The sequence below is a fragment of the Equus asinus genome, chromosome 7 (genome assembly GCF_041296235.1).
Source record: "Equus asinus isolate D_3611 breed Donkey chromosome 7, EquAss-T2T_v2, whole genome shotgun sequence".
Classification (NCBI taxonomy): Eukaryota; Metazoa; Chordata; class Mammalia; order Perissodactyla; family Equidae; genus Equus; species Equus asinus.
The window spans coordinates 98,967,846-98,987,060 of NC_091796.1; the positions used below are offsets into that span (position 1 = coordinate 98,967,846).

Sequence of the window (19,215 nt, forward strand, 5' to 3'; positions counted from 1 at the left end):
CAGATAGAGATTTACCTTACAAATGTAAATATAACCTAACAAAGGGCAAGTTCCATTCCTCAGAGCCTCCTTCCCTGTCCCAGTTTATCAAAAGCAATCAGCCTCAAATAATCCTGATGCCAAAGAAACATATCTTGGGGTGGCCAATTTCAGGTCCCCACAACAGCAAATGAGTAAGAGGACAGAAATGATGTAGTAACGCTGTTGTTTTCAACTGGGGTGATTCTGGCCCCTTGGGGACATCTCGCAACCCATGGAGACATTTTTGGTTGCCATAACCAGGAATAGGGGAGGGTACTATTGGCATTTCATGGGTAGAGGTTGGGGATGTGGCTAAACATTTTACAGGGCACAGGATAGTCCCTCACAACTAAGAATTATCTGGCTCAAAATGTCAACAGTGCCAAGGTTGGGAAACCCTGTATGCAGAGTATAAGGGATACAAAAGAGAGAAAGATTAACCAAAGAAACAGTCTTTGGTAAAGTGAGAACATTTATGGAGGAGGAAGACTTCTCTGGTTCTCTATCTAGTGACCCTGATTAGAGCATGATGCTGGAAGAAGCTTCAAGGTGTCACTTATTTGAAAAGTCTATTGAAATATAATGGCATTCCAACTTCTCCCATAAACACGAAGACAATGCGCATGCCTTAAATCATTAGCTACCCTGTGGCTATTAGATAGACATAAACGACCTATCTTTTGGGATACAGTCAAGGTCTAAAATTCTTTTAGAATTTTTTTAAAACTTTTTTTTTTTTTAATTCCCTATACCCAGAGAATTCACATCCATTAAAAAGTTAATGGACGCAGATGGACCTTGAGGGAATTATGTTAAGTGAAATAAGCCAGATAGAGAAGGACCATCTCTGGATAACTCCTCTCATATGAGGAATTTAAAAATGCAGACAAAGAGAACAGATTAGTGGCTACCAGGGGAAAGGTGGGGTGGGGGGTGGGCACAAAGGGTGAAGGGGGTACACCTACAACACGAGTGATAGACAATAATGTACAACTGAAATTTCACAAGATTGTAACCTATCGTTAACTCAATAAAAAATAAAAGTTAATAGATATAAATGATCTGAGTCCATATACTAGTGTAATTTTATTTTATAAAATTTCCTATTGTGCCATTTAGAAACTAGTTACAAATGATCTATATTTTAACAGTTCATAGGGATACCATGTGATAAGTCTATAAAGCACCACTTTTTTAAGCTGCAAAGTGAAATTGATATAAAAGGCTAAAAAGAGTTAACAGTGGTTATATGTATCACGTAAGAAGCACTGAGAGGGATTTAATCAAAACACTCTGCTCTCAAATAAGAGAATTTTCATTCATGCAAACATTTTCTGAGCACCTACTATGTGCACACACACATGGGGATATAACAATGAACAAGACAGACAAAACTTTGGCTTTTAAGGTACTTAGGAGCAATCAGGGAAAGAGGCAATTACTATGTGGAAACAGCATAGATTTGTGGAGATGAAGAACTCTGGAGCCAAACTGCCTGGGTCTGGGTCTAGCTCTGCCATTTATAAACTGTGTGATCTTGGGCAAATTTTTTATCTTCTCTGTGTCTGATAATAATAAAAATGTCTACGGGCCAGCCCATGGCCTAGTGGTTAAGTTTGGTGCACGTCACTTTGGTTCCTGGGTGCGGATCTACATCACTTGTCAGCAGCCATACTGTGGTGGTGATCCACATACAAAATACAGGAAGAGTGGCACAGATTCTAGCTCAGGGTGAATCTTCCTCAGCAAAAATAATAATAATAATAATAATAACAATAATAAAAGTGCCTACCTTATGGGGCTGTTGTTGAGAGAGTGACATCTGACAGAAGATGTAAGACTGACAACAAACGGTGTAAACTTTTCCTTTTCCTGGTGAAGGTAATGGGGAGAGGGGTTGGAACGCCAAAATAATGCTCCAAAGAGCAGAGGGAACTGACTATGTGAAGGCCCAAGGAGAGAACAAAACCTCGTTCACTGAGGAAATAAAAGTAATTCTGTATGTAGAGCACAGTGGGAACAGGTTGTGGCAGTGGTAAGATATGAGCCCAGGCTGGATAACAAAAGCCATGTGATCCATGATAAGGAGTTTGAACTTTATTCTAAAGAGTTGTTTACTGCTGTTTAATTAAAAAAAAAAAAAAAGAAATATATGTGTGCGTGTATATATCTATATCTCTATATATATATACACACACACACTAATGCTTCAATTAAGTGACAGACCGTTTCTTATTCAAGAATTAAAAAGCCCACAAGAGAGAAAGAATGCATACATACAGAAGAGAGATCTTGGCTTAAATACTCAAAAGTTGAAATCCAAATGGCATTAAACGCATTCACTTAATTTTGAAAAGTTCATGGAGAAAAAAGAAACGTCTGAGCACCTATGTTCTGGACACCATATTGTGTTTTCACATAGATTATCTTAATTAATCAAAGAAGATCCCTGAGTAGGGTGACACTACTCATTTTACAGATGTGGAATAAGGTACAGAGAGGTTACTTGGTCCAAAGCACAAAGGTAACAAACTAGCTATCAAAACAAGAAGACTGTTCATCATAACCAAATGTGACAAATTTGTCTTTTCATAATCATCCTGATACATGACATTACAATTTCTAATGTATATTCTATTCCTTGTTTTAAAAATAACTACAAATCACTATGCTGAAGTTTAATTTATTTGACTGAAGCCAACAAATGGTGAAGTATACAGAGTTGGGAATTTTAACTCTTCTTCCCCATTCTTCCTCCTTTGTCAGTCTTTATTGTGGAAGCATGTGACAGAACTATGACTTCCTAATTAAGGCTATTAAGAGATTTCTCTGTCATAAGCTATTACTAACATTCACTATAAACTCATTTAGTTCTGCCACAAAGCTTTTTTGCTTACCAGAAAATTCTCATGTCTAGTCTCAAGGAAGCAAGAGATATTTTAGGAAACTCTGAAGACAAGATTATTAGGTCTTATGAAGCATATTATGGAATTTTTCTTTAAAGAAAAATTCACAAATAAATCTCAGATAAAACAGATCTAATTTCAAAATATAGGAAAAAAGATATATATTATACTTGAAATTAACTCTGGCATTCAAGTCTCCCCCTAAAGAAGGAAGGAAATTGCGCAGTAACAATACAATCCATTATTGCTCCTTCCAGGAATCTTGCTTTAGTAGGTAAGATTTTTTATAAAATTTAAGGGACTGTGGCCAGAGGAGACTGTCAAACTTTTAATCTAAATGAACATTTTTAGAAAATAATAAAGGGCAAGCAAACAACACTCTGCATGTCTGGTATAATGGATTTTTCCGTTTCACTTTAGTTTAAAGACAGTAACATCTCATGTTTATTTAAAAATTGTTTACAAAGCACTTGTTCATGTTAGTTTCATCCTAACAACTCAATTACTCAGTATCTATAATGTACCAGACACTGTGCTACATCCTGTAGGCTTTGGCTCAAAGTACAGAGTTATGAGGAGGAGTCAGACACACAAGCAAGTTATTATACAGTGCAGAAAGTCTGGAAGAGAGGTCCAAAGTACTAAGACAGAAAGTTTATGACTACTGGTAAAGGTAACGTTTAAACTGGGTCTTAAAGAATAAAGACAACTATATCAATCAGGAGACTTTTGATGGCAAATAACTCCAAAGAATTGGCTTAAGCAATAAGGAATTTATCTACACGAGGAGAAATCCCATGGTAGCAAAAGCCCTGGGCCCAGTGTCTAAAATGATGTTATCATAGACCTAGGTTCATTCTCTCTCTCTGCTCTGCTGCCCTTAGGGCATGCTTTATCATCCCTGTGGTCACAAGACAGCTGCCAGTGGCCACTGGGGCACATGTTCTCTTGTTCATATACAATAGGGGAAAAATTCTCTCCCACAGAAACAGAATGACTCCTTCCCTTCAAACTGACTAGGACAAATAATAGTTTATAGGGAAATGCCTTAAGCTGATTGACTTGGAGTAATCAAAATTTCCCCCTAGAGTGGGAGATGAATCATCTTCTCAGAGTTTCCTGGATGACAAAGAATAAGGAGAATTCTAAGGATAAATAAGGATAAACACATGAAAAACAAAGCACAAGGAACAAGAAACAGCTTGGTATGGCTGGAGTGATGGGAAATCTAAAGTTGGACACATTCTACAAACTCTTATGAGTTTGGACTTTATCCTATAGACAATGGGAAGTTAACACAGGTTTTTTAAAATAGGGAAGTAACATGTTCCAACTGGATTTTTTAGAAACATAAGTGTGGTAGCAATATGGAGAACAGCCAGAGAAGGAGAGGGTGAGAACAAATGGCAGAGACTTGGAGGGTAGGCTGTTCAATAAGTAGTCCAAGCTAGTAAGGAAGTGGTAACGGGGAGGGAAAGGATGGAATAAAAAACACTTACAAGGTGGCAAAGCTGCCATGTAACACATTGCTGTACGTGTGTTTGTGTGTGTATACATATATCTATCTATCTATCTATATATTTCTTTTCTACAGATGAGGAAAATTAAGCCTCAGACAGGCTAAATGGTTTACTTAAGAACACAAAACTATAAAAAGTAGTCAGAATCTGAATGGAGGTTTGATTCCTAGTCTAATGTTCTATTACATCAAAACTATAACTATATCTAAAAACTCCAACAATGCTCAAAAAAGGGGACTCTTTCGAATCCTGTGATTTAAAAGATGTTCTGTGCATTGAATTAAAGTGATTCCTATTTATTCCAATCTTAACATAATGCACACTATCTTAGCACCCATAACTGCTTTTCTCTTAAAACATACCTGCTAAAACACTCAACAAACCAGAAATATAAGGAAATTATATCAATGTAATAAAGGTCGTTTATGAAAAACCCACAGCTAACATCATACTCAATGGTCAAAAACTGAAAGCTTTTCCTCTAAGATAAGGAACAAGACAACGATGTACATTTTCACCACTTCTCAATATAGTACTGGAAGTCCTATCCAGAGCAATTAAGCAAGAAAAAAAAATAAAAGGCATTCAAATTGAAAAAGAAAAAGTAAAACTATCTTTGTTTGAAGACAACATTATCCTATAGGTAGAAAACTCTACAGATTCCTCATACAAAAAAAAAAAAAAACCCTGTTAGAACGAATAAATGAATTCAGTAAAGTTGCAGGATATAAAATCAACACACAAAAATGAATGTGTTCTATACACTAACAATGAACAATCCAAAAAGGAGATTAAGAAATGAATCTCATTTACAATAGTATCAGAAAGAATAAAACACTTAGGAATAAACTTAACCAAGGAGATGAAAGACTTTTACACTGAAAACTACAAAACATTGTGGGAAGAAATTAGAGACACAAATAAATGGAAAGACATCAGTGTTCACAGACTAGAAGACTGAACATTAACACGTCAACACTCTTCCAAACAAGCTATAGATTGATTGCAATCGCTTTCAAAAAAATCCCAATGACATTTTTTGCAGAAATAGAAAAATCCATCCTAAAATTCACATGGAATCTCAAAGGACCCCAAATAGCCAAAACAATCTTGAAAAAGAACAATGTTGGAGGTCTCATACTTCCTGATTTCAAAACTTACTATAAAGCTACAGTAATCAAAACAGTGCGGTACTGGCATAAAGAGAGACTTACAGACCAATGGAAGAGACAGGATAGGGTTCAGAAATAAACTCTCACATACATGATCAAGTGATTTTCGATAAGGATGGCGAGACCACTCAATGGAAAGAAGACAGTCTTTTCAACAAATGATGCTGGGAAAAGTGGATATCCACATGCAAAGACCTAAGTGTAAGAGTTCTTTAAGAGGAAAAACTCTTAGAAGAGTTGTACAGGGAGAAAGCTTCATGACGTTGGATTTGGCAATGATTTCTTCGATATAACACCAAAACCATAAGCAACAAAAGAAAAACTAGTTAAACTGGACTTCATCAAAATGAAAAACTTTTGTGCATCAAAGGACATTCAAGAGAGTGAAAAGGCAATGTAGGGAATGGCAGAAAATATTCGCAAATCATATATCTGATAAGAGACTGATATCCAGAACATATAAAGAACTCCCATAATTCAACAACAAAAAAACAAACAACTTGATTAAAAAATGTGCAAAGAACTTAGATATTTCTCCACAGAAGATACACAAAAGGCTGATAAGCAACAGAAGAGACAGGAACATCACTAATCATTAGAGAAATGCAAATCAAAACCACAATAAGATTCCACTTCACACCCATTAGGATGGCTATTATCAAGATAACAGAAATTAACAAGTGTTGGCAAGGATGTGGAGAGTGGAATATCATGTACTGCTCGTGGGAATGTAAAATTTTCTGGATATATACCCAAAAGAAATGAAAGCACAGACCCAAACAGATATTTGTAAACCCATGTTCATAGCACATTCTTCACAATAGGGAAAGGTGGAAGTAAACCAAGTATGCACTGACAGATAAAAGGATGAACAAAACGTAGTATAAACATATAACGGAATATTATCCAGCCTTAAAAATGAAGGAAATTCTGACAAATGCTCAAACATGGATGAACTTTGAGGACATTATGCTAAATGAAATAAATTAGTCACAAAAGGACAAATATTGTTTGATTCCACTTACATGAGGTACCTAGACTAGGCAAATTCATAGAGACAGAAAGTAGAATGGTGGTTGCCAGGGGCTGGGGGTAAAGAAAAATGGGGAGTTAGTGGTTAATAGGTACAGAGTTTAAGTTGGGAATGAAAAGAATTCTGGAGATGGATGGTGATGATGGCTGCACAACAACGTGAGTGTACTGAATGCCACAGAACTGTATGCTTAAAACTGGTTCAAATGGCAAATTTTATGTTATATATACTTTACCACAATAAAAACAAAACCAAAAATAATGTCTGCTATACTTCCTTCTGACTGACTCCACCCTAGTCTAGGATCTCATATCTTCATACCCACGTAACCGCAACAGCTACTGCCGTCCCTGGTTCATTCCATTCTCCCCGCATTCTAACTCAACCTGCAGATCGGTGACGGCTTCATCTTGCTGGTTTATCACATTAATGTCTGGCCTCCAGACTCGCAAAGGCTCCCCATATCTTGCACAAGAGGATAAAAATCCAAATCTCCTCAATCCAGAACTCAAGCTCTTCTTGAGAAAGATATCCTTCCAACTGTCTGATGTTTTCCTTTTAGTCTCCCGAAGAAATTCAGCTGTGGGCTCACCCTACTTTCCCTCTATGCCCCTCCCCCAAAGCTAATCTCCACATTATACTCTTGCTTTTACCTCACAAAGTAACTGCTCCAATCTCTCTGTAAATCGAAACCCTCACAGGTGAGCTCAAATCACAAGTGCTCCAGGAAGTTCTTTCGACTCCTGAGGCCTCACTCATCTCCATGTATCATCATACCTACAGCATTCTTTGTACTGGTAGAACCTTCCAGATTGTCTCCTAGACTCAAAGTGGTACATCTTATCTTTTCTGAGGGCAAGGTCTATATATTACACTTCCTTCTTTTCTCCTGTAGCACCTAGTATAATGCAAAACACAAAGCAGATGTTCAATAATCACCCGTGTAATTGAACACAAGGTACAACTTCGGTGTGTGAGTTTCACTGACTAGAATATGCAATCAGAACCATCTGACACTATTGTTTTTCTAAAGGTTAGCCTGTGACACACAACATAGAAAACCGCTGTGACTCAAGAAGATACATGGAAACCAGGTGGTATAACCTGGCAATCACAACACAGGTGTTTTAAATCCTAAAATTAGAGTCTGATTCAAAGAACTCATTTAAATGCTGGTGTTGGGGCACAGAACAATATAGTAGTTGACCTACGGGTTTTACTGAATGCATGCAAGAATGAGCCATGCTATAATTGGGCGAAAATGTAGTCACAGGCCTATGAAAATTCTAAATGAAGTGTCAGTTTTTATTAAATTAGGGGGAAAGAAAACGTTGTCAGTAACTTGAGTGAACTGACAGTAGCTGTCAGAATCCCAGTGAGGCTTGCTCTCCCATTTCTGCTTTCAACTTTACTGCAAAAGACCTAGGGATGGGGATGGGTATTGGTGAAGAATGCAATCAGTGAAGCATGAGAGGCTCAGGAGTGTAGTGAAAAGAGCTCTCTAAATGGGACGTACAGGCCTAGATCGTAGTTTGGGTCCAAGCACGGGCCAGCTGTAGGACCCATAGTAAATCGCTCATCTCCCTGGGCCTAGTTACCCGGCTCTAAAACAAGTCACACCAGATCTCTAAAGGTTTTTCTGACCCCAGAATTCCAGGACAAGTGTAATCACAGCTGCCATTAACACCTACGACTCTTGCAATTTTAAATCTTTCTTCCACATTTCCGGAAGAAAGTAATTTATTTCAGCAGCCTAAAAGAAATGGATGCTCTTCAGAGACAAAAGATTCTGCTAGGTGAAAAAACTAAGTAATCCTGTAAAAATGCCTCTTTCCACCTTACGATAAGATGTTTTAGCAAAGGGAACAGTTCTCTGGTAAAGACAACCCAGACTGCTTCTGCAGACAAGGCCTAACCCAGAGTACTTATTATCTGTGCTGGTATGTGAAGAGGTGCTATTGTAGTTCAAAGCAGAAGCAACACCCCCCAGAGCTTCTCCAAAAACACGGTGAGAAAGTTCTCATCCTCGGGGTAAGGCTAGTAAACAGCTGTGCAGACGAAAAGGCTCTGAAACATGCACGTTTTCTGCCATTCGAGTACCCCAAGCACAAACTCCCTTATCGAACGCTCGGTATTGTCTCCCCTCCGACCTGTCAAACGCAATTCCAGTTCGACCCCGTAACGGTAACTTACGCGGACAATCGAACTTCTCCCCTCGAGCCGCCGTCCCCAGGCCTGTCCCTCCCCGCTTCCGGCCGGCCGCTCTCACGCCCACCCCGGGGCGGTCGCAGCCCCGCAGCCGGGTAAACACGCGCCCGACTCTCGAGAGCGCTTTCCCGGCGTCCTGGGAGCGCCGGGTCCCGCCCCTCGGAGCCCGGAGCCGGCCGGGCCGCCCTCCCCGCCCCGAGCGCCACACCTCGCGTCCCGGCCCCCGGGACGGCGGCGCCCAGCCCAGCCCAGCCCAGCCCGCCCCTGGAGCGCACCGGGACCGGCCGGTCCCCCGCCGCCGCCTCAGCCCCCGACGGGCGACCGCCCCTTCCCCACCGGCGGCCCGGCCCCAGCCCGGCGCCCCCCGCCCCGGCACAGCCCGTTCCTCGCCGGAACGCCCCGCGCCGCGCCGGGCACAGCCTCGGCTCCCAGCCTCGGAGACACCGAGGGACACTCACCCCGGAGGCTCCTCCCGCCGCTGCTGCTGCTGCCGCCGCGGGGGCCGCGGCCGTCGCCCCTGCCGCCGCCACCAGCACCGCCGTCCGCGCCGGCGCCAGCACCCCCGGCCATCCTCCTCCTGCCGCCGCCGCCGCCCTCTCCGCTCCTGTCAGTGGCTCAGGCTCCGGGGCTGCTCCAGGTTCCCCACGCCGCCATCTTGACTCCTAGCGGGAGCAGGAGGGGCTCGACTCGGCGCGGCCCTGGGGCGCCTGCGCGGCGCTGCGGCGCCGGCCCGAGGCCCCGCCCGTCCCCGCCGTCGCCGCGCCCGGGGTCATGTGGGCCGCCAGCGGCGCGCGCGCCGGGGAGGCGCGTTCGCGGGACCCGGGAGCATTTGGAGCCGAGTGCGCGCGCATTATCCCGGCTCCACGCCCGCGAGCGCGGGGCAGGGCGCTGCGAGTTGGAAGCTCGTTGCAGCATCCTGCTTATTCCAGGGACTTGTGACAAATCATGAAGTGTATCAGAACGGAATTATAATAACTACGTTACTAGGGGACCAGTTCTACCAGTTCGTGTTTCCATTCGGCGGCCAGCATCCTGATTGATCGCGCACAATGCATCATTCGCAAAGAGAAGACTGCGCTTCCAAGGAAAAGTCCTTTCTGACGGTCTTGGCCTTTCGGTGGCTTCTTGGCAGTTTATCTTAAGCCCTGTCTGCGTGGTAATTTTATGGACACCACCTTGCTAGTTGTACAATAGGTTGAAAAAAAAAAAACCACTGAAAGTTTACCTCAACAAGATACCCCCATAAACGAGGGAAAAGAAGTGATGAAAGCACACAGTCGCCACAGGGGAGAGCCAAATAGCTCTTCCCTAGATGCACCTTGTCTAGAAGTTTGTAATAATTTCAGGGGTGCAATAAGAAAAACACCTTATATCTGTGCAGAACCTTACAGTTCTCAAAACACCATTGAATACATGGCTTCGTTTGAACACCAAAACCACTCTTTGAGATACAGGTATTATTAAGCCGTTTTACAGCTAAGGAAAATAGCAGGAGTACTAAGTCGTTTGCCCACGGGCGCATAGGCAGCATTACTGAGTAGGCAAGCCAGGACTAGAACGCAGACATTCTGACCCTGGTCACCAGGCACATTACCTGTCACAGGTCTCTGACAGGCTTTGGCAATAGATGATGTATTTGTCCTCTGGGAATTTATTTAAAACCCTCTTTAAAGTATCTGCATTTTCAATCTCTTAGCCACCCTTTGAGAAACACGTTTTCTATGTCACACTGAACCTTTTTGTTATTCTCAAACTACCTCTAAGCTCAAAAAGATAAGAGAAACTTCGAACTTTGTGCTGTGTTTTTAAACATCTCTTGGTGCTTCATTATTTTATATGTTTCGTATTTGGTTGGAGGATTTAAGTTTTTTTGACATCCTTCAAAGGAAAGATTTTCTGTCTGAATATGATCACTGCTTTTCTGTGGACTTTCTTCAGATTTGTTGCATCTTTATTGTGCGCATTCATTACCTCCTTACTTTCTTGAAAAGATATTTCTCTCCAATTTATATTCCTTTTTCCCCTTTCACTCTGTGTGTCTCCTCCTACCCAATTCTTGAAAGTTTGGAGATTGTAGCAGGCATTATAATATTCCCTTGTCCAAAGAAAGGTCTCCTCTAGCTGGTAAGGTTCTCTTCAACTGAGCACACCGGTGTGGACAGTAGACAAGAACTGCATGGAAATGTGAGAAAATACAAGAGAGAGAGGCTCATCTCTTTGGAGCAAAGAATTGGCTCTGGGTGCCCACCTGCTATTCCCCTATACTGTTATACTTCCCCTAAACACATAATGGAATCTTATCAAAATTCGAGCCACCTATAATTATTTTACATTATTTTGCCTTTGTCTTCATCAGTTAAGTATTATATTAGCTGAAAGAGCTATTATATACAAACTAAAAATTCCATTGTCCATACCACTCCTTGATAATTTATTAAATGTTAAATAAAATAAATCCCCACTATTTACACTTTCTTATTTATTCTTAATCTTCATTGCTTGACTTTGGTTCTAGTTCCTAGACACAATTTGAAAAACAAAATTAAAACAATACTAACAACAATAGCATTCTAAAATTCCGTAGTCATACCATTTTTTTTTTAAGATTTTATTTTTTTCCTTTTTCTCCCCAAAGCCCCCCAGTACATAGTTGTATATTCTTCGTTGTGGGTCCTTCTAGTTGTGGCATGTGGGACACTGCCTCAGTGTGGTTTGATGAGCAGTGCCATGTCCGTGCCCAGGATTCGGACCAACGAAACACTGGGCCGCCTGCGGCGGAGCGCGGAACTTAACCACTCGGCCACGGGGCCAGCCCCATTCACACCGTTTTTATGAAGCCTTTGATGTAGAAATCTATCAAAGGCTTTTTGAAAAGACGAATAAGGTCTGTTGGTGCCACCTTGTCCTTTTGTCTATCTATCTAGTAGACTAGTTGGGTACCAGTTTGCCTTCACAGAAAATATGCTACGTGTTCCATGAATTTTTCCACCCTTTAATTGATCCATCTTGTGTTTTCTTATTATACCACTTAGCTGTTCTTTCAAGATACTGAATTAACTCAGTTTACACTTCCGTCAGAGTTTAGATTTGTCTATTTCAGTTCAGTCCAACATACATTTTTTTAAAGCATCCAGCACTATCTGCCAAGCACAGTGCTAGATGCTCAAGGTAAAAAGTAATTCTTTGCCCTTGAGGAGTTTAGAATCTAAATAGGGAGACAGACTGAAAGGAAAAAAAAGGCCAGTGCTAAGATAGTGGTCAGTAGTGGTGAAGAGTATGAGTTCTAGAGTCAGAGAGATGTGAGTGGGCATGTGACAGAAGCCAGGCCAATCAGAACCTTTTCTAGAAATTTCTGCCAGTCCATCCTAGGAGATGTTTCCTCTTAATCTATTTCTCTGAGATTATGACCTTAAAGGACAGTGTAAATTGTCTTCCTTAGCGATGAGGAGAAAGCCATGAGCAATAGGAGAGAATGAAGACCACAGCAGAAAGAAACAGAGAAATTGAGAGAAAGGGAATCGATGACATCATTTGAACTCCTGGGCATAGCTGTGCCCTAAACCAGTCCATCCCTGGTCTTTCATTTCTACTAGCCATTAAATTGCCCTAACTCCCCTTTTTTATCGTTTTTTTTTAAAGATTTTATTTTTTTCCGTTTTCTCCCCAAAGCCCCCCAGTACATAGTTGTATATTCTTTGTTGTGGGTCCTTCCAGTTGTGGCATGTGGGATGCCACCTCAGCGTGGTTTGATGAGCAGAGCCATGTTTGCACCTAGGATTCGAACCAACAAAACACTGGGCCGCCTGCAGCGGAGCGCGCGAACTTAACCACTCGGCCACGGGGCCAGCCCCTCCCCTTTTTAATCTTAAACTAGTTGGAAGTGTGTAAAAACAGTGGGTTTTAGTTACTTGCAATCAAGAGTCCTAAAGTTGTGTTCTGTACATTTTCCTCCTCCCTCCATCAGTGAACGGCACCTCATCCACTTTGTCACTTAAGCTGAAAACTTGTCATTTTCTACATTAACTGTGTATTTCATTTTCTGTTACTCCAATCTGTTCTTTTTTCTGCCATACATAACCATCCACCAAAGCCCCTCTCTAGGCTCATCTTTCTGGAAATATGGAAGCTGAGTTTTCAAAATTATGAAGAAAAGGAAAATTCTATTTCTTCCTATGCTTTGCATATAATGATACTATTTCCGATGTTTTCTAAATCTGCTGGAGTCTAAAAGGTGAAGAGGAGTGAAAACACATGTGTCAAAGTGCCCAGGACAATAGTTGATACCTTGCAAGATGTGAAATATGTCCTTCCCATACCAAGAGGAAAGAGACATTCTTTTTTTAATTAAGATTATGATAGTTTACAACCTTGTGAAATTACAGTTGTACATTATTATTAGTCATGTTCTAGGTACACTGCTTCACCCTTAGTGCCCTCTCCCCACCCCCCCACCCCCTTTCTCCTGGTAACCACTGATCAGTTCTCTTTGTCTATATGTTAACTACCACCTATGAGTGGGGTCTATACAGAGTTCATCTTTCTTTGTCTGGCTTATTTCACTCAACTTAATACCCTCAAGGTCTATCCATGTTGTTGTGAATGGGATGACTTTGTCCTTTTTTATGGCTGAGTAGTATTCCATTGTATATATATATATATATATATATACCACATCTTCTTTATCCAATCATCAGTTGCTGGGCACTTAGGTTGGTTCCATGTCTTGGCTATTGTGAATAATGCTGCAATGAACAGAGTGGTGCATGGGACTTTTGGAATTGCTGATTTCAGGTTCTTAGGATAGATACCCAGTAGTGGGATGGCTCAGTCATAAGGTATTTCTACTTTTAACTTTTTGAGAAATCTCCATACTGTTTTACATAGTGGCTGCACCAGTTTGCATTCCCACCAACAGTGTATGAAGGTTCCTTTTTCTCCACAGCCTCTTCAACATTTGTCACTCTTGGTTTTGGATAGTTTTGCCATTCTAACAGGTGTAAGGTGATATCTTAGTGTAGATTTGGTTTGCATTTCCCTGATGATTAGTGATGATGAGCATCTTTTCATGTGTCTATTGGCCATCCGTATAGCTTCTTTGGAGAAATGTCTGTTCATGTCCCCTGCCCATTTTTTGATTGGCTTGTTTGATTTTTTGTTGTTGAGCTGTGTGAGTTCTTTATATATTATGGAGATTAACCCTTTGTCAGATAAATAACTTGTAAATATTTTTTCCCAATTAGTGGGCTGTGTTTTTGTTTCAATCCTGTTTTCCCTTGCCTTGAAGAAGCTCTTTAGTCTGATGAAGTCCCATTGGTTTATTCTTTCTATTGTTTCCCTCATCTGAGGGGTTATGGTGTCCGAAAAGATTCTTTTGAAACTGATGTCAAAGAGTGTACTGCCTATATTTTCTTCTAGATGACTTATTGCTTCAGGCCTAATCTTAAGGTCTTTGATCCATTTTGAGTTTATTTTTGTGAATGGTGAAAAAGAATGGTCAATTTTCATTCTTTTACATGTGGCTGTCCAGTTTTCCCAGCACCATTTGTTGAAGAGACTTTCTTTTCTCCATTGTAGGCCCTCAGCTCCTTTGTCGAAGATTAGCTGTCCATAGATGTGTGGTTTTATTTCTGGGCTTTCAATTCTGTTCCATTGATCTGTGCACCTGTTTTTGCACCAGTACCATGCTGTTTTGATTACTGTAGCTTTGTAGTATGCTTTGAAGTCAGGGATTGTGATGCCTCTGGCTTTGTTCTTCTTTCTCAGGATTGCTTTAGCAATTCGGGGTCTTTTGTTGCCCCATATGAATTTTAGGATTCTTTGTTCAATTTCTGTAAAGAATGTCATTGGGATTCTGATTGGGATAGCGTTGAATCTGTAGATTGCTTTAGGTAGTATGGACATTTTAACTATGATTGTTCTTCCAGCCCATGTGCATGGAATGTCTTTCCAACTTTTTATGTCATCATCAATTTCTTTCAAGAAAGTCTTGTAGTTTTCATTGTATAGATCTTTCACTTCCTTGGTTAAATTCATCCCAAGGTATTTTATTCTTTTCGTTGCGATTGTGAATGGGATTGAGTTCTTGAGATCTTTTTCTGTTAGTTCATTGTTAGCGTATAGAAATGCTACCGATTTATGTATGTTGATTTTATACCCTGCAACTTTGCTGTAGCTGTTGATTGTTTCTAATAGTTTTCCAATGGATTCTTTGGGGTTTTCTATATATAAGATCATGTCATCTGCAAACAGCGAGAGTTTTACTTCTTTGTTGCCTATTTGGATTCCTTTTATTTCTTTTTCCTGCCGAATTGCTCTGGCCAACACCTCCAGTACTATGTTGAATAAGAGTGGTGAAAGTGGGCACCCTTATCTTGTTCCTGTTCTCAGAGGGATGGCTTTCAGTTTTTGCCCATTGAGTATGATGTTGGCTGTGGGTTTGTCATCTATGGCCTTTATTAGGTTGAGGTACTTTCCTTCTATACCTATTTTACTGAGGGTTTTTATCATAAATGGATGTTGGATCTTGTCGAATGCTTTCTCTGCATCTATTGAAATGATCATGTGGTTTTTGTTTCTCACTTTGTTAATGTAGTGAATCACGTTGATTGACTTGCGGATGTTGAACCATCCCTGTGTCCTTGGTATAAATCCCACTTGATCATGGTGTATAATCTTTTTAATGTATTGCTGTATTCAGTTTGCCCAAATTTTGTTGAGGATTTTTGCATCTATGTTCATCAGTGATATTGGCCTGTAGTTTTCCTTCTTTGTGTTGTCCTTGTCAGGTTTGGGGATCAGGGTGATGATGGCTTCATAGAATGTGTTAGGGAGTGCTCCACCTTCCTCAATTTTCTGGAATAGTTTGAGAAGGATTCTTTGAATGTTTGGTAGAATTCTCCAGAGAAACCGTCTGGTCCTGGACTCTTATTTTGGGGGGAGGTTTTTGATTACTGTTTCAATTTCTTTACTTGTGATTGGTCTATTCAGATTCTCTATTTCTTCCTGATTCAGTTTGGGGAGGTTGTAAGAGTCTAGGAATTTATCCATTTTTTTCTAGGTTGTTCAATTTGTTGGCATATAGTTTTTCATAGTTTTCTCTTATGATCCTTTGTATTTCTTCAGTATCTGTTGTGATTTCTCCTCTCTCATTTCTAATTTTATTTATTTGAGACCTCTCTCTTTTTCCTTTAATGAGTCTGGCTAAGGGTTGATCGATTTTGTTAATTTTTTCGAAGAACCAACTCTTTGTTTCATTGATCCTTTCTACTGTCTTTTTTGTTTCAATATCATTTATTTCTGCTCTAATTTTTATTATTTCCCTCCTTCTGCTGACTTTGGGCTTTGTTTGTTCTTTTTCTAATTCTGTTAGGTGCCGTTTGAGGTTGTTTATGTAAGATTTTTCTTGCTTATTGAGGTAAGCCTGTATTGCAATGAATTTCCCTCTTAGGACTGCCTTTGCTGCGTCCCAAATAAGTTAGTATGGTGTATTTTCATTTTAATTTGTCTCCAGATAATATTTTATTTCTTCTTTAATTTCTTCAATAATCCATTGTTTGTTCAGTAGCATGTTGTTTAGTCTCCACATTTTTGTCCCTTTCCCAGCTTTATTCTTGTAGTTGATTTCTAGTTTCATAGCATTATGATCCGAAAAGATGCTTGATATTATTTCAACCCTCTTGAATTTATTGATGCTTGCTTTGTTTCCCAAGATATGGTCTATCTTTGAGAATGTTCCATGCACGCTTGAGAAGAACGTGTAACCTGCTGTTTTTGGATGAAGTGTTCTATATATATCTATTAGGTCCATCTGGTCTAATTTTTCATTTAATTCTATAATTACCTTGTTGATTTTCTGTCTGGATGATCTATCTATTGGTGTTAATGGGGTGTTGAGGTCCCCTACTATTATTGTATTGTTGTTGATGTCTCCTTTTACTTTTGTTAATAGTTTCTTTACAAATTTTGGTGCTCCTGTGTTGGGTGCATATATATTTATAAGTGTTATGTCATCTTGGTGGAGTGTCCCTTTTATCATTATATACTGCCCCTCTTTGTCTTTCTTAATCTGTTTTGCTTTGAAGTCTACTTTGTCTGATATAAGTATGGCAACACCTGCTTTCTTTTGTTCACTATTAGCTTGGAGTATTGTCTTCCATCCCTTCACTCTGAGTCTGTGTTTGTCTTTGGGGCTGAGGTGTGTTTCCTGGAGGAAGCATATTGTTGGATCTTATTCTTTGAACCATCCTGCCACTCTGTGTCTTTTGATTGGAGAGTTCAATCCATTTACATTTAGAGTGATTATTGAAACGTGGGGGCCTACTGCTGCCATTTTATCACTTGTTTTCCAGTTCTTTTGCATTTCCTTTGTTTCTCGTCACATGATTTTTGGATTCCTAATTCAGGTAGGTAAATTTCTATATTGGGTTTCTTCTTATTTGTAGTTTGTGTCTTTATTCTTGTTATTTTTTTAGTGGTTACCAGGCGGTTTGTGTAACACATCTTGTAGATGAGATAGTCCTTCTTCTGATAGCCTCTTATTTCCTTAAATTAAAACCTTCCATCCCTTTTCTCTTCCTCTTCTAGGTTGTTATTGTCAGATTTTTTTTCCTCTTCCTTTTTGTATTGTGAGTTTGTGGTTAAAACGACAAGGTTATATTTATTCTTGGTGTTTCTGTTCCGTTTCTCTTTAATGTTTTATTTAACTTTTGCTAACCTATTCTGATGGAGAGCTGCTACTCTCATTGTCCTTCTGCTTATCTCCTTTGTTTTGGGTTTTGTAACCCCTTTCCTTTTTTTGATTTTTCAGGTATGAGGTTCTTCCTGAGCATTTCTTGAAGAGGACGTCTTGTGGCAATGAACTCCCTTAACTTTTGTTTATCTGGGAAAGTTTTTAATTCTCCATCGTATTTGAAAGATATTTTCACTGGGTAGGGTATCCTTGGCTGCAGGTTTTTGTCCTTCACAGTTTTGAATATTTCATTCCAATCTCTTCTAGCAGGTAAAGTATCTCCTGAGAAATCTTCTCATAGCCTTATGGGGGTTCCTTTGTAGGTTATTTTCTTCTGCCTGGCTGCCCTTAGTATTTTCTCTTTGTCGTTGACTTTTGCTAGCTTCACTACTATATGCTTTGGGGTTGGTCTTCTTACATTGATAAAGTTTGGCAATCTATTGGCTTCTGTCACATGAAGTTCCATCTCTCTCCCAAAGTTTGGAAAGTTCTCAGCCATTATCTCTTTGAACAGGCCTTCGGGCCCCTTCTCCTTCTCTTCTCCCTCTGGTATACCTATAATCCTTATGTCGCATCTCCTAATTGAGTCAGATAATTCTCAGAGAGTTTCTTCATTTCTTTTTAGTCTTAGTTCTCTCTCCTCCTCTGTCTGCAGCATTTCTATACTCCTATCCTCCAAATTGCTAATTCTGTCCTCCATATTATCGACCCTACTGTTCAGAGAGTCCAGATTTTTCTTAATCTCCTCCATTGTGTTCTTCATCTCCAGTATTTCTAATTGGTTCTTCTATATGGTATCAAGCTCTTTTGTGACATAGCTCCTGAACTCATTGAGTTGTCTATCTAAATTCTATTTTAACTCATTGAGTTTTTTAATAATGGCTGTTTTGAAATCACCATCATTTAGGTTATAGATTTCATTGTCTTTGGGATTGTTTTCTGGGTACTTATCATTTTCCTTCTGTTCTGGAGATTTAATGCATTTTTTTAATACTGCTTAATGGCGTGTATTTGTGCCTCTGCATAGAGATAGAATTTAGTTACTGCTTCCACTGGAAAGACACAGTCTTATCACAGGAGATGAGAATCAAGGATGAGGGAAATCTATACGAACAAATCTTGTTAAACTAACCCTTATCTTTGTAATCACTTTGCCATGATTAACTGGTCTAGCCCAAGCCCCTTTGTCTTATCACCTTTTCACTATTTACTACTCTTTGTCCAACTTAGTATATAAACATTCAGCTCTAACTGCTCTTTGAGTCTTCACTTTCCTCTGGTGGCTCCTATGCACAGGTAAAAATTTGTATGCCTTTTTTCTGTTAATCTGTTTATGCCACTTTAATTCTCAGTCCAGGCCAAGACCCTAAAAGAGGAGAGGTAAAGTTTTGCCTCCCCTACACATGGATTCTACTACATTTAAAACACTACCTTCAGTTCATCAAAATACACAATAAGAAGAGTGAAAAGGTAAGTCACACAATGGAAAAAGATATCTGCAATACATAAAACCAAAAAAAGGCTTACATCCAGGATACATGAAGAAGTCCCACAATTCAGGAAGAAAAAGACAACCACATAGAAAATGGGCAAAAGGCCTGAAGAAATAAGGAAATCCAAATAAGAC

At 39.9% G+C, this 19,215-nt stretch overlaps 1 protein-coding gene across 4 annotated transcripts in view; it reads right to left on the bottom strand.

Annotated features, from left to right (window-relative positions):
* Positions 1-9,458, bottom strand: part of BTBD7 (BTB domain containing 7) — a 90,839-nt gene extending 81,381 nt beyond the window's left edge. For 3 of the 4 annotated variants that reach the window (XR_011504738.1, XM_044774246.2, XM_070514218.1), the window contains exon 1: positions 9,319-9,458. The gene's annotated coding sequence lies outside the window, so the exon portion shown is untranslated. Of the gene's footprint in view, positions 1-8,845; positions 8,998-9,318 lie in introns of those variants that run through there. The other variant, XM_014832092.3, reaches the window with a different exon arrangement.
* Between the last annotated feature and the right edge of the window lie 9,757 nt (positions 9,459-19,215).